The sequence below is a fragment of the Rattus rattus genome, chromosome 13, assembly GCF_011064425.1.
Source record: "Rattus rattus isolate New Zealand chromosome 13, Rrattus_CSIRO_v1, whole genome shotgun sequence".
Lineage (NCBI taxonomy): Eukaryota > Metazoa > Chordata > Mammalia > Rodentia > Muridae > Rattus > Rattus rattus.
Genome location: NC_046166.1, coordinates 33,085,843 through 33,098,225, shown reverse-complemented (window position 1 = coordinate 33,098,225; position 12,383 = coordinate 33,085,843).

The window sequence follows — 12,383 nt, the reverse complement described above, 5'->3', positions numbered from 1 at the left end:
TGTTCATTGCTGCTCTATTCATTGTAGCCAGAACATGCAAACAACCTAGATGTCCATCAGTAGATGAATGGACAAGTATATATTTATACAATTCTTATGTTTATATAATATAAATATATTAGCCATTTAAAAAAGAAATTTGAAATTCACAGATAAATGCATGGAACTAAAAACAATCATCCTGGATACGGAAACTTAAACCAAGGAAAACAAACAAAAAGTATATATGGATGTTATAACCTTGTTAGGTATAGAGATAAGTACTGGGAGGAGTGATAGTTATCTTTAGGAAGAATGAACAGAATAGATAGTTTTTAATGACTATGGAAGATTTGAGTAGGAATCAGCAGGGGAAGGACAGTTAATACTGAAGGCCATATGAGAGGATATAAAAAATTAATACAGTAGAAGCTCCCTAAAATATATAGATATGAAGTAGAACTACAAAAGGATCATGGCAATAAAATGACACCTAGTAACTTTCTGCTGAACTTAGATTAGTCCCTTGGTCAGCCATAATCAGAGAAGCTTCTTTATGTAGCACATAGGAACAAACATAGATACTCACAGACAGATAATGCGCTAAAGAGAGAGAGAGAGACAGAGAGAGACAGAGAGACAGAGAGACAGAGACAGACAGAGAGACCTTAAAATTCTTAGCCCTAAATATAGGATTTGATATTTAAAACATCCATTTTGTTAGTTTCCAGAAAAAAATATTAATACCAAATGGCAAATTGGTTAATTTTATTTATCACATTGACTGAGTGACAGAAGATTTACACACATTTTTCAAGTAATATTAACCAATACATTCTTACAACCAAAGGTTTAATAAATACGTGGTAGGTGAACCCAACCTAGAATGCTCAAAGAAAATCACAAGTATCGGGAGCTAAACATGTTACAATTATCAGCAAAAATTCTCTACTTCCTGAAAATGTAATTCAGCTCTTTTCTGGAATTATTTTCTTATAAGAACAAAGGTAATTGAACTATGTCACTGTCACTAACAAGACAATCTCTCCTTGTAGTAAACACTAAGGTAACAGAACTCTGAACAATACAAATGTTGGAGGAACTTAGCACCTTGCTGAGGTATGAAGCAGTGCTCAAATTAGATGTGTGTGTGTGTGTGTGTGTGTGTGTGTGTGTGTGTGTGTGTGTGTGTGTGTACAGTCATGCATATGGCAAGGAGGTTTGTTCAGTTCTCTTCTGCAGCTTTGTGGGATCTGGGAGACCGTCTCAGGCCATCAAGTTGGGCACAGTGTTACTGAACTCTGAGTTTCCTTTCCAGTCTGTTGTCTTTGGTATCAGTCCCAAACTCGTGCCTTCTCTATTAGCAAACTTTAACAAACCTTGTATCTCACAGGCTTCTATTGGAAATATCTTTGTTTTATTGGTAACATATTCTACTAACATAGAACACCTAGGCTGAGCAGATATCTCATGTGGCATATAGCTCTCTTGAAATAAGGTATAGTAATGTATTCTTTCCAATATTGAAGAATATAGAGGCTTTTCATGATCACATTTTTCTCCTGCTATTCTTTTAATTAATATTGTTTTGTTTTAAATATTACCCTTTTAATCAAGATATATCCATTATGGTACTTTGCTAAATATAAATATATTTATATAAATAAATATAAACAGATCTGCTTAATTAGCCATTTTTTATGATTTATCATCTGCCCCATTTATTTTCCAACAGGATATGATGAGCTATATTTTTCTAAGTTTTGTTTTAGAGTCTCAGAATCACAAGAATGTACAATAGATATGCCAGAAATAGCAAATGTAATTGAAAGTAATGGCATACATTTGAGGCTTAATTATAGCCAATATATAAATATAAGAGGTAAGATGTCAGTTCAGAAATACCCAAAACTTTGCTGAAAATTCACAATTTTAAAACAAAACGGGTTCAGAGTTACAAAGAGAAAGAAGAGTAGGTGCCCTGGGATAACACAGAAGAGTGAGAGTGTATAGTAGAAATATACAGAAAATGTCCTCAAGTATTCATATTAAGCCTGGAAAAGGAAAAAAATGATCCAAACCTTAGTAGGATACATGACAGAAAAAGAAAAAGATGCACCTCAGTGAGGATTTAAACAAAAGGAAAAAAGGAGAGGCTCAGTAAATCCCATAAATATAATTCCATATATTATAAAATATATTTAAGATTCATAATCCTGCAGCACATAGATATTGGACACTGCCCATCTTACCCACTACTGTTATGGGAACAGAATAATGCCAAGAAGTATTGCAGATAATCATTTAGGCAAGACAGAAGGAAAGATTTTTCATTTAAATATTTGAAACCGTTCTCTTCTTCACTTTTAAGGTGAGTGGCCATGCTAGAGTCAGTGTGGGACCTGAAATGGGTTGTGAGGACATAGGTCCAGAGATGCAATTCTCTGTGATAAGAAGTGGGCTGTGCTATAGATAAAAGCAGGGAGTGTTTTCATTGGGGAATGTAAGCCTGACTTGTGGGAACTGTGTGTTTGAAAATGACCTCAGGGCTCAACAGAGATAGCTGTGTCCATGACAACTGTGATTTCTCAGTGCTTGTGCCTCTTCCCCAACACAATGCAGATTGCTTTTGTTGGACTAATTTGAACATTGTCAGGACAACAGTGATAATTTGCTCTAATTCAACCTCTACTTCACACATTTCTCAACCCCTAACATTTTCCAGAATTGTATCTCAGGTGTACAATGGTGAAAAACTGTGCATTCTGTATTCTTCCGTGGTAGGGGCATCTTGAAGATTGTTCCTGTTTCTTCACTTCACACATTTGTGAGCAGAAAACCCTGGTAAGAACTGTAAGTGGTCATAGTAGCTCCTGTAAACCTGCAAAAATGTAAGACAGGGATGAACCAACAAATGGTCCTTTCTGGTCTGACCTGTTTGCACCTCAGATTACTCTGTGTGTGTATGTGTGTGTGTGTGTGTGTGTGTGTGTGTGTGTGTGTGTATACTTATAACCCTGCAGCAAATGTTGACAAAGTTGCAGGGGAAAATAAATGTGAAAACACTGCCTGAGAGGGTGTCAGTTTGTCCACCCAATGTGGGAAATGTGGGAATCAATTTGGAAATTTCTTACAAGTCTAAGAAATATAATTGGATCGTAGTTCAGATACACCACTTTTAGGTACACTAAAAAACTAGTCAAAACCTTCATAAAGTAGAGATACCTGCACACTAACACGTATTGACTCATTATTGACAATAGCCAAGACAGGAAATTAACCTATTAATGCATAATTAGAAAACAGAAAATAGTTGTAAATATATACAGTATAATACTATTCATTATGATGTCATTGTTGTTTGAGAAGGGCTCACTATAAACCTCTCCTCAAACTTGTGATTCTCTTGCTTCATCTTCTTTATTGCTGGGATTATAAGTATACATCCTATTTGGAACTTAACTCACAGATTTGGATGGCATAATGCATTTCCTACATCAATGCTTGTGTTCCTGTTGAAAAGAAGGTTAAACCTCAAAACCTCTGCTAGTTTCACCATTCTCTTCGTCTGCTTCCTCCCTGATATCTAGTGCCCTTCCTAGAAGATGTAGAATTCTGGTATGAATTTTGCTTCACCCTAAATCAATGTTTTGGCTGGTTTCTTTTTTTTCTCCAGTCTACTAGTATCTCCTCTATCAACTATTGGGTGTTTTCACTCTATCTCTTTTGTGTTCTTCAAAATGCAGAAGCTTTACCTTGTTCAAATTTGATTTTGGGCTTTGATTTTGTTTTATTAACATTACATCTTTGTCAACATCTGTGGTCATATCTTTACATCTGTGCTGTTCAGTTCATGAGGACTAGTTTTTGACCTGCTATTACTTTCTACTTCTCTTCTTTACCAACCTTAATTTCTTTTCTAGATTTTTATTTACAGTGAGAGATTTGGGACTCTCCCTTCTACTTCAACTCTTAGGCCACTGTGGGTTTATCAATATGTCTAATCTTGGCATTCTTCATGAAGTCTATTTAAGGAAGGTACAGACATGAGGATCCAGCATGTGAATTGGCAATTCAGATTGCATTTATTTTAGGATTACCTATTTTATATGAGCACAGTTTGTAGCATACTAATACAATTACACTAGCAATATCAAATATAGTTATAAAGCACTTTAAAATATCATGATACTGAAATTTTGCGATATTTTAAAATATTATAAGAATTGCCAAAATATGGTGTACCTATAAAGAAAGTGCATGTTATTGGGAAACATGTACCAATTCATCTATCTAAGTCAGGATTACAAAATAAAAAAAATTTGAATTTTAGAAAACAAAATAAAAATTGGGGAGAAGTACAGTAGAAAAAAAGTACAGCATGGATGAAGTTATTTAACACAATGAAAATTTTATATAAATAACAGAGAGAGAGAGAGAGAGAGAGAGAGAGAGAGAGAGAGAGAGAGAGAGAGAGAGAGCGCTTAAACCCAGGGCTTTATATTTGCTACTACTATGCCCTACCCCTTGATTCAGTTTGAACATATTTTGTTTTAGTCTTCCTTGATTTAATTACCTGATGTGAAAACCATAAAGAACTCTGTGCCTTTTACCTTAGTGCCAAGCACTAGCATATAGATCCCCCATGATGAATTTAGTCATGTCTTTTGTTTTAATGAAGTGTGTGTGATTTAGTTCAGTTTCTGTAAGGAAGAAGTGGTATAGAAGTGGCATAAATTGAATCAGGATGATTAAAATTACTTAGAAACTTTATATTTTCCTATATCTAGAGAATAGTAAATTATTAAATATTTGTAATCTTTCTGTTTAGTGATCTAAAAGGATATCAAATATAAAAATTCATTATGTTGCTTAATATGTTGTACTAAAATCGTATTTTCATCATCCATGGCTAAAAAATATCTATGTCATGTAACTAGTAATGTTGTAGATATAAGATATACAATATTACGGAGGCAGAGGAACATGGATCTCTATCAATTCAAAGTCCACATAGCAAAGTCCAGGACAGCCAGTGCTATATGATGAAGCTCTGTCTAAATAATAGTAATAATAATAGAAGAGATGAGAAGAATCATGGGGGGGAAGAATAGAAAGAAATGGTGTAAATATACTGCTCATGTATGGATTTCTCACAAAAAATTAAAAAGAAAAGTAGCCTAAACAAACAACAACAAAATATTTATTTTTAAAACTCAATGTTGAAAAAAGAAGCAAAGGATGCACTAATGTATTCTGGCCTATTGTTTATCTTTATGGCATAAGGAACACCCATGACAATCATAGTTGTTTTCATAGTGTCAATCATCTTGGCATTTACTTTGTGTTGTGCTACAGCCAAAACAAATGACAAGGAATCTATGCAGTCATGAATTAATGTATTTTCAACACCCAAACTCAGAGGTGTGCATGATATCAATTTGCCTTAATGGGTTAGGATAAAGGCCTCAGAGGTTAACATCCCCGAGCTGCAGTGGTCCCAAATAAAGGAGCAGGCTGTAGGCTGATCAGGCACACACTAAATGTTTGCATGAAACTGGAGTAAGATTAGGGAAAAGTCTACATTACAAGTGGTGAGAATTATGGAAGCATGTGTATAGGGACTGCACTTGTTCTAAGAGGGATCACGAAAAGATAGAAAACAGCTGGTCCACTTCTCAGGTGCCTTACACAATTATACCCAAGAGATTAAGAAAGGAATGAACATGTCTAATATAAAGTCTGAGACCCTTAGCTCAATGATAGTAATTGGATCATAGCCAAGTATAAGAGTCCAGCTGAGGGGTGACAAAAGCTAATGGCAGAGATCTGATTATACTGGTGGCATATTGACTATCACTGAGGATGTTAATGTACCCTAGCTAATCTCTCAATAGACTTAAAATGGCCAGCAATTCACCTAATTGAACTGAACTGTTTAAGTATTGTTTAAATACTTTTGGAGTTATATATGACAAAACCAAAACCATTTTTAGAGGCATCCATGAAACCAGAGGCAGACTGTGGGATGGGTCTTTCAGAAATAAAGTGCCTACTGGATATACTCATTGTAGGCAAGATGGAGAAAGTATATATGGTTAGAGAAATGATTATTTAACTTCCCATGATAGCCAACAAGGAATGCCTGAGCTATAGGGTGAGAGTTAAATGCCCACAATAACTTCCCATGATAGCCAACAAGGAATGCCTGACCTATAGGGTGAGAGTTAAATGCCCACTAAAACAGATTCTGAGTAAAGAGCATTGCAGTTAGGTCTGGGTAATAATTCAGAAGTGTTAAAGAGATTTTTAGCACCTTGAAGACTGTTAGAAATGTTATCAACAAACAGGTAATGGTGGGGGCTGAAGAGTAGGCCAAGTGAATTCCATATAGTATTTTGTCAGGGGGCTGGGGAGCACTACAGTAGGGAGGTTCTGTGTTGGGTGGACAAGGCCCCAGACTTCTAAATATGTGTTAAATCAGAGAAGGAAAGCATCATGGTGACTGGGTTTATGTGTCAACTTGACACAAGCTGGAGTTATCACAGAGAAAGGAGCTTCAATAGAGGAAATGCCTCTATGAGATCCAGCTGTAAGGCATTTTCTCAACTAGTGATCAAGGGAGCAGTGCCCAGCTATTTGTAGGTGGTGCCATCCCTGGGCTGGAAGTCTTGGGTTCTATGAGAGAGCAAGCTGAGCAAGCCAGGAGAAGCAAGCCAGTAAATAACGTCCCTCAATGGCCTCTGCATCAGCTCCTGCTTCCTGCCCTGCTTGAGTTCCAGTCCTGGTTTCTTTTGGTGATGAACAGCAATGTGGAAATATAAGCTGACTAAACTCTTTCCTCCCCAGCTTGCTTCTTGGTCATCATGTTTGTGCAGGAATAGAAACCCTGACTAAGACAAATTGGCACCAGCATAGTGGGGTATTCCTGAGACAATCTGACCATGTTTTGGGGGAGGAATGTGGAAGGACTTTGAAACTTTGAGCTAGACAAGCCACTGGGATGTTAAGAGCTCTGTAGTAGCTTGAAAGATAATGTTGGGAACAGTGCAGAAGGTGGAGGCCTGCTTTGTGAAATTTCAGAGGGAATCCTATAAAGACTATTATAAGGGCTGTTGCTATTTTGATTGTGAAGATTCTGTGGTTTTGGTTAGCTGTGATTAACAAGAAACCAAAACTGCTAAAGTGAAAACTTTGCATTAATGGGAATATTGATGCTGGTCATCTGGAGCTAAGAAATTAGTGGTAAATAAGAAGAGACCGGCATCTTTAAGGTGAAATCTTCTGGGAAGTGTTTTCTGAGAACACAAGAAGGTTGTGTTCCAGAGATAGCCCGAGTTGTACCTCATGATGTGGCTGGACTTAGTAGGGTGTAAGAGTCACCCAGGTGGTACTGGTTTTGAAGGCGTGAAGGTTCATGCAGAGCAGCTGAAGCTAGGCACTGTAAAGGGAAATAAAAGGTAATTGGTGAAGAAGGTGCATCCTCAGTTGCAATTGATGGCTGAGGGCTGAAGGGGTCATGCAATGGCGTTGAGGAGAGGTTATGAAGAGAGGTTATGAGAGGCTATTAGTTAAGCCTAGTTGCAGTGGAAGACAGCAGTGTTTTTGGTGATGCCAGAACAATGAGGAAATGCCTCCATGAGATCTAGCTGTAAGGCATTTTCTCAACCAGTGATCAAGATGGGAGGGCTCAACCCTGGGTTCTATAAGAAAGCAAGCTAAGCAAGCCAAGGGAAGCAAGCCAGTAAATAACATCCCTCCATCAGGTCCTGCTTCCTGAACTGCACTAGTTCCAGCCCTGAATAAAACCTTTCCTCCTCAACTTGCTTCTTGGTCATGATATTTGTGCAGGAATAGAAACCCTGACTAAGACACAGGCCCTCATTAACTTTGGCCAAGGCTTCCTTGACTGCAGAGGTGATACCAATTAATTCCTCTGAACATTTAGGTCCTTTTAGTAATTAGAACATTCTACTTAATTGTCCTGAGGTGACAGGCATGTAAGGATGGATCTATGCTAAATTACCTTAAAAGGTTTGTATAGAAACTAATATAGGAGGTATTAGAAAGGTGAATATTAGCTTTGGGAGTCAAAATGTTGTGGTGTGTCCCATGACAAACTATGGCTTCTGCCTCTCTGCACCTTTTCAGTTCAAACATAGAGACCCCCAACTTTGGAGCACATGAGTTATTTTTTGTAAATTCTACCCTGATTTGTGATATGACCAGTGAGAATGCCTGAGTGTTCTACTCCTCCAGGCAGGACCCAGTGTACCTGACCTTCCCTAAGCCGTTGAGCCTTGGGGTTAAGGACAGGCATGACCTCAGGATCAGGTGGCTGGTCTGGGTCAGGTGGTAGGTGACTGAAATCAGCTTGAAAATGGAAAATCCTCAGGTACCTTTGCCATAGCTGCTCAGCTGCTGCCCACAATGGAGGGAGGCAGTCACAAGGCTGGTTGAGCAGTACTAGTACATAGGTAGCCAGCAATCAATACCAGGAAGTAGTGAAAAAAAATGTTTTGCTACAGGCCACTGGTATATTGAAGCACTTTCAGTTACTTTTCTGACAGTGACCATGGTGCAAAGGCAGACCTGAGCAGTCCCTACAATGGTGCAGCAGGAGTGCTTTAATTATCCTCTCTGAAAAGCTTCTGCGGGTGGGCGGGGGTGGCCACTTGTCTAGGTACCCTGTCTAGTTGCCCTGTCTGAGAACCTCAGCCTTGTAAAATTCTTATGTTGTAGAAATTTACCCCTGACAATACAGATCTTGTAATAGTCTTCTAATCCTGTGGGGTATTCAGAGTAGTGTCCTTGGATTCAACCATCTGCTCCACGAAGGGAGGATGTAGCCCATGCTCAGCACCTGTTTTCTGTATTTATTCAGTCCCTTCATAGAGTTAAGCTCCTAGACTTTCTGTGAGGGATCATTTCAAACAGGAGGATGCAAAATTACTGGAAACGCTGGTACAGATAATTCTTTCCACATTCAATTTCAACGTCTGTCTGATTAGGGTAAAACAGAGACAGCAATATCTGCTGACTAGGCAGCCTGTCTCCTTATCTACAGAGGCAGCTAGTTGAGCCCTCTGAGCTTTCTAGAGAGACTACTTGGGAATCAGCCCCAGAATTTGCAAAATAGTACTGGCATTGGCTGTGGATCTAGCATAGAACCATGAAGGCAGCTCAAGATGGTGCCTGCTAACATCCATGGACATAAGTCCAGAACATTCTCATAAAAGGTATTGAGTATCTTTTCAGAACATGCCAGCTGCCTACTCTCTAAGATCCCTTTCAAAATCTTCAGTTGACTATACTTTCTCTGAGAGTTGGTATTGCCCATTTTCCTTTGTAAGGACTATTTAACTGCCTTTTGTCATGCAGGACTTTTGGGGATCCCTGTTCATGAACCAGATGTAGGAACAGGACAGAGGATGGGGGTAGGAGGGGAGATGATAGTCACATGACATATCCCTGAAAATCAGACTTGTGGAGACCAGAAAATCTGAGTGCAAATCTGAGTTTATCAACCAGCACATAAACTTATATACCTTGTTTGAGTCAATCCCAAGCGGCTAAATCCTCAACCAGTTGTATGTCATTATACTGTCACCACGCCACCTGCCTGATGATGTAACTCAGATAGAGGGTGGGGGAGCATTGTCACCCGTTAGGACTTTGGTGAAGACAAAAAAGTGGCCATCTCTCTGGCCTTGGTAAAGTTTTTCCATCTCACTGGTGTTCCAGGAGCCATCTTAGATCTAAATCTATGTACAGCATTCAGGACTCTTTGAGGAGTGGCAGGAACTTGTGGCGCCACGTGCCCCACATGTGTTACATATGTCTACCATTTCCCATCCCTCTCCTCCTTTCACTTCCTCCCAATCTGTCCTCCAGTCCAGATTTACCTCTTTTTATCTCTCATTAGAAAACAAACAGACATCTAAGGGATAGAAATGATTAATATAATGTCCTAAAACAGTATAACATGATAATAAGATAAGATGAAACAAAAACTAACACATTGCAATTAGAAAAAACATTGGAAGGACAAGAACTCAAGGGAAGGCACCTAAAAAATACTGACTGTTTTCGCACTCAGGGAACCTGTACAAACAATAATCCAGTAGCCATAAAATATGTGCAAAGGGTCTATAATTTTAAGGAAAAGAAATGAAATATGTAAGAATAAAATAAGCATAATTTTTTTTATTTTTTTAAATGTTTTTCGGAGCTGGGGACCGAATCCAGGGCCTTGCTCTTGCTAGGCAAGCGCTCTACCACTGAGCTAAATCCCCAACACCATAAATTTTTTTAAATTAAGAAAATGTCTTGATACACAATGGTGAGACAAGGCACCACCAAAAATATATTTGTCCTTTTTTATTTGGCCATTTATGTTAGCCATGCAACCTATTCTTAAGAGTCCTTTGTTTCTACAATGAGACTCCCTAGGGGGAACTAAATTTTCATTTGCAAATAGTTACCAATTGGAGATTGCCTCTAGACTAGAGATAGAGGCATATGTTTACTTTTCTTTTCAGCTCTGGACCCCATCTGATACAGAACCATGAAGCTTCTGGGCATGCAATTTCCATCTCTGGGAGTTCATGTTTGTCTGTCATATTGATTTAAAGGCCATGATTGTTTGGTGTGCTTTATCCACCCTGAAAGGCTATTAAATCCTTTCTGCCACCTCTTCCATAGGGTTCCCCGAGCCCCGAGAACAGGAATTTGATGAGGACATCCCTTTCAGGACTGAGTGTTACAAAGTCGCAAATCCACTGCACAATATCTGACTGTGGGTCTGTGTATTTATTCCTGTATTCTTCAGGTGGAAATTTCCCTGATTGTGGCAGAGCAAGCACATGTCTATTAGTATAGAAAAATGTCATTAGGAGTCATTTTTTGCTATTTTTTATTGTTTTTGTTCAGAAACTAGGGTTTGGTTTTATCCTAGGTCCCTTAGTAATCAAGTTTCAGGTTCTTGGTCACTCAAGCCACGTCGGAATGGAATAACCTTGTAGAGTGGCATTCATTCAAATATTGGTTGCTCCTACAAACATTATGCCACCATTACACTGACATATCTTGCAATCAGGACACTTAGATATAGATCTAAGGGTTTGTGACTGGATTGGAATTTACATTCACCTTTTGGTGTCATGTCTAGTATCTTCCTGTACCCAAAACTCTACAATGTAGGGGTGCAGACTCTATTTTATCACCAGTTTAACTTCTCCATGTTCAATGAGTTCAGTAGGTTGCTTCCTTCAGTAAAGGAGCCTGGGTGTCAGTTTGTGGAATACCATCTATTGTCTTGGCAACAACAGGTTGTTTGGGGGTCCTACAGGACCACTTTAGACAACTGGATTAGATATAATGCAATCCTGATACTGAAAGTTTCCTTTGGGGACAGGGGATAGTTAGTTAGAGCTGTCTCCTCCAGTATTTGCCACCTGAATTTAACTGCTATGCATATGTTTATATTTTAGGAAGCTTCTACTGTGATAAATTTCCAAACTACCCTCAAATGTCCCTGGATTTAAGCTGTCTCTACCTATATTCCCTTTCTCACCCTCCTCTAAACTTGATCCTCACATTCCAGACTCACTCCCACCCATCCATAACTGTTCAATTTCTCTTTCATAGAGATATTTATCAGCCTACTCTTACTGCCTTACATGTTACATACCTCTGTGGTTCTAACGACTGTAGCTTGGTTATTATTGACTTATTAGCTTATTTTTATACATAATTGAATACATACCATATTTGTGTTTCTGGTCCTGCCACTGTATGATGTTTTCTAGTTACATTCAATTAAATGGGAATATATGATTTCATTTTTTATTCATTTATTTTTATTGGATATTTTTTATTTACATTTCAAATGATATTCCCTTTCCTAGTTTCCCGTCCATAAGCCCCCATTCCATCCTCTTCACAGTTCTTCTATAAGAGTGTTTCCTGTCCTCAACCACACCCCATTCTCACCTCCCCATCCTAACATTCCCCTACACTGGGGGTTCCAGCCTTGGCAGGACCAACAGCTTCTCTTCCCATTGGTGGCCAACAAGGCCATCTTCTGCTACATATGCAGCTGAAGCCATGCATCTCTCCATGTGTAGTCTTTGGATAGTGGTTTAGTCCAAGGGAGCTCTGGTTGGTTGATATTGTTGTTCTTATGGTGTTGCAAGCTCATTTGGCTCCTTCAATCCTTTGTCTAACTCCTGCAATGGGGAGCGTATTCTCAGTTCAGCTAGCATGTGCCTCTGTATTTGGCATACTCTGGCTGAGTGTCTCAGGAGACAGGTAGTTTGTAAGTTTTGCCTACAGTGAATAGAAATGCAATGAATACGATTGAGCAAGTGTATCTGTGGTTAGATAAAGCACTGAAAAATTTG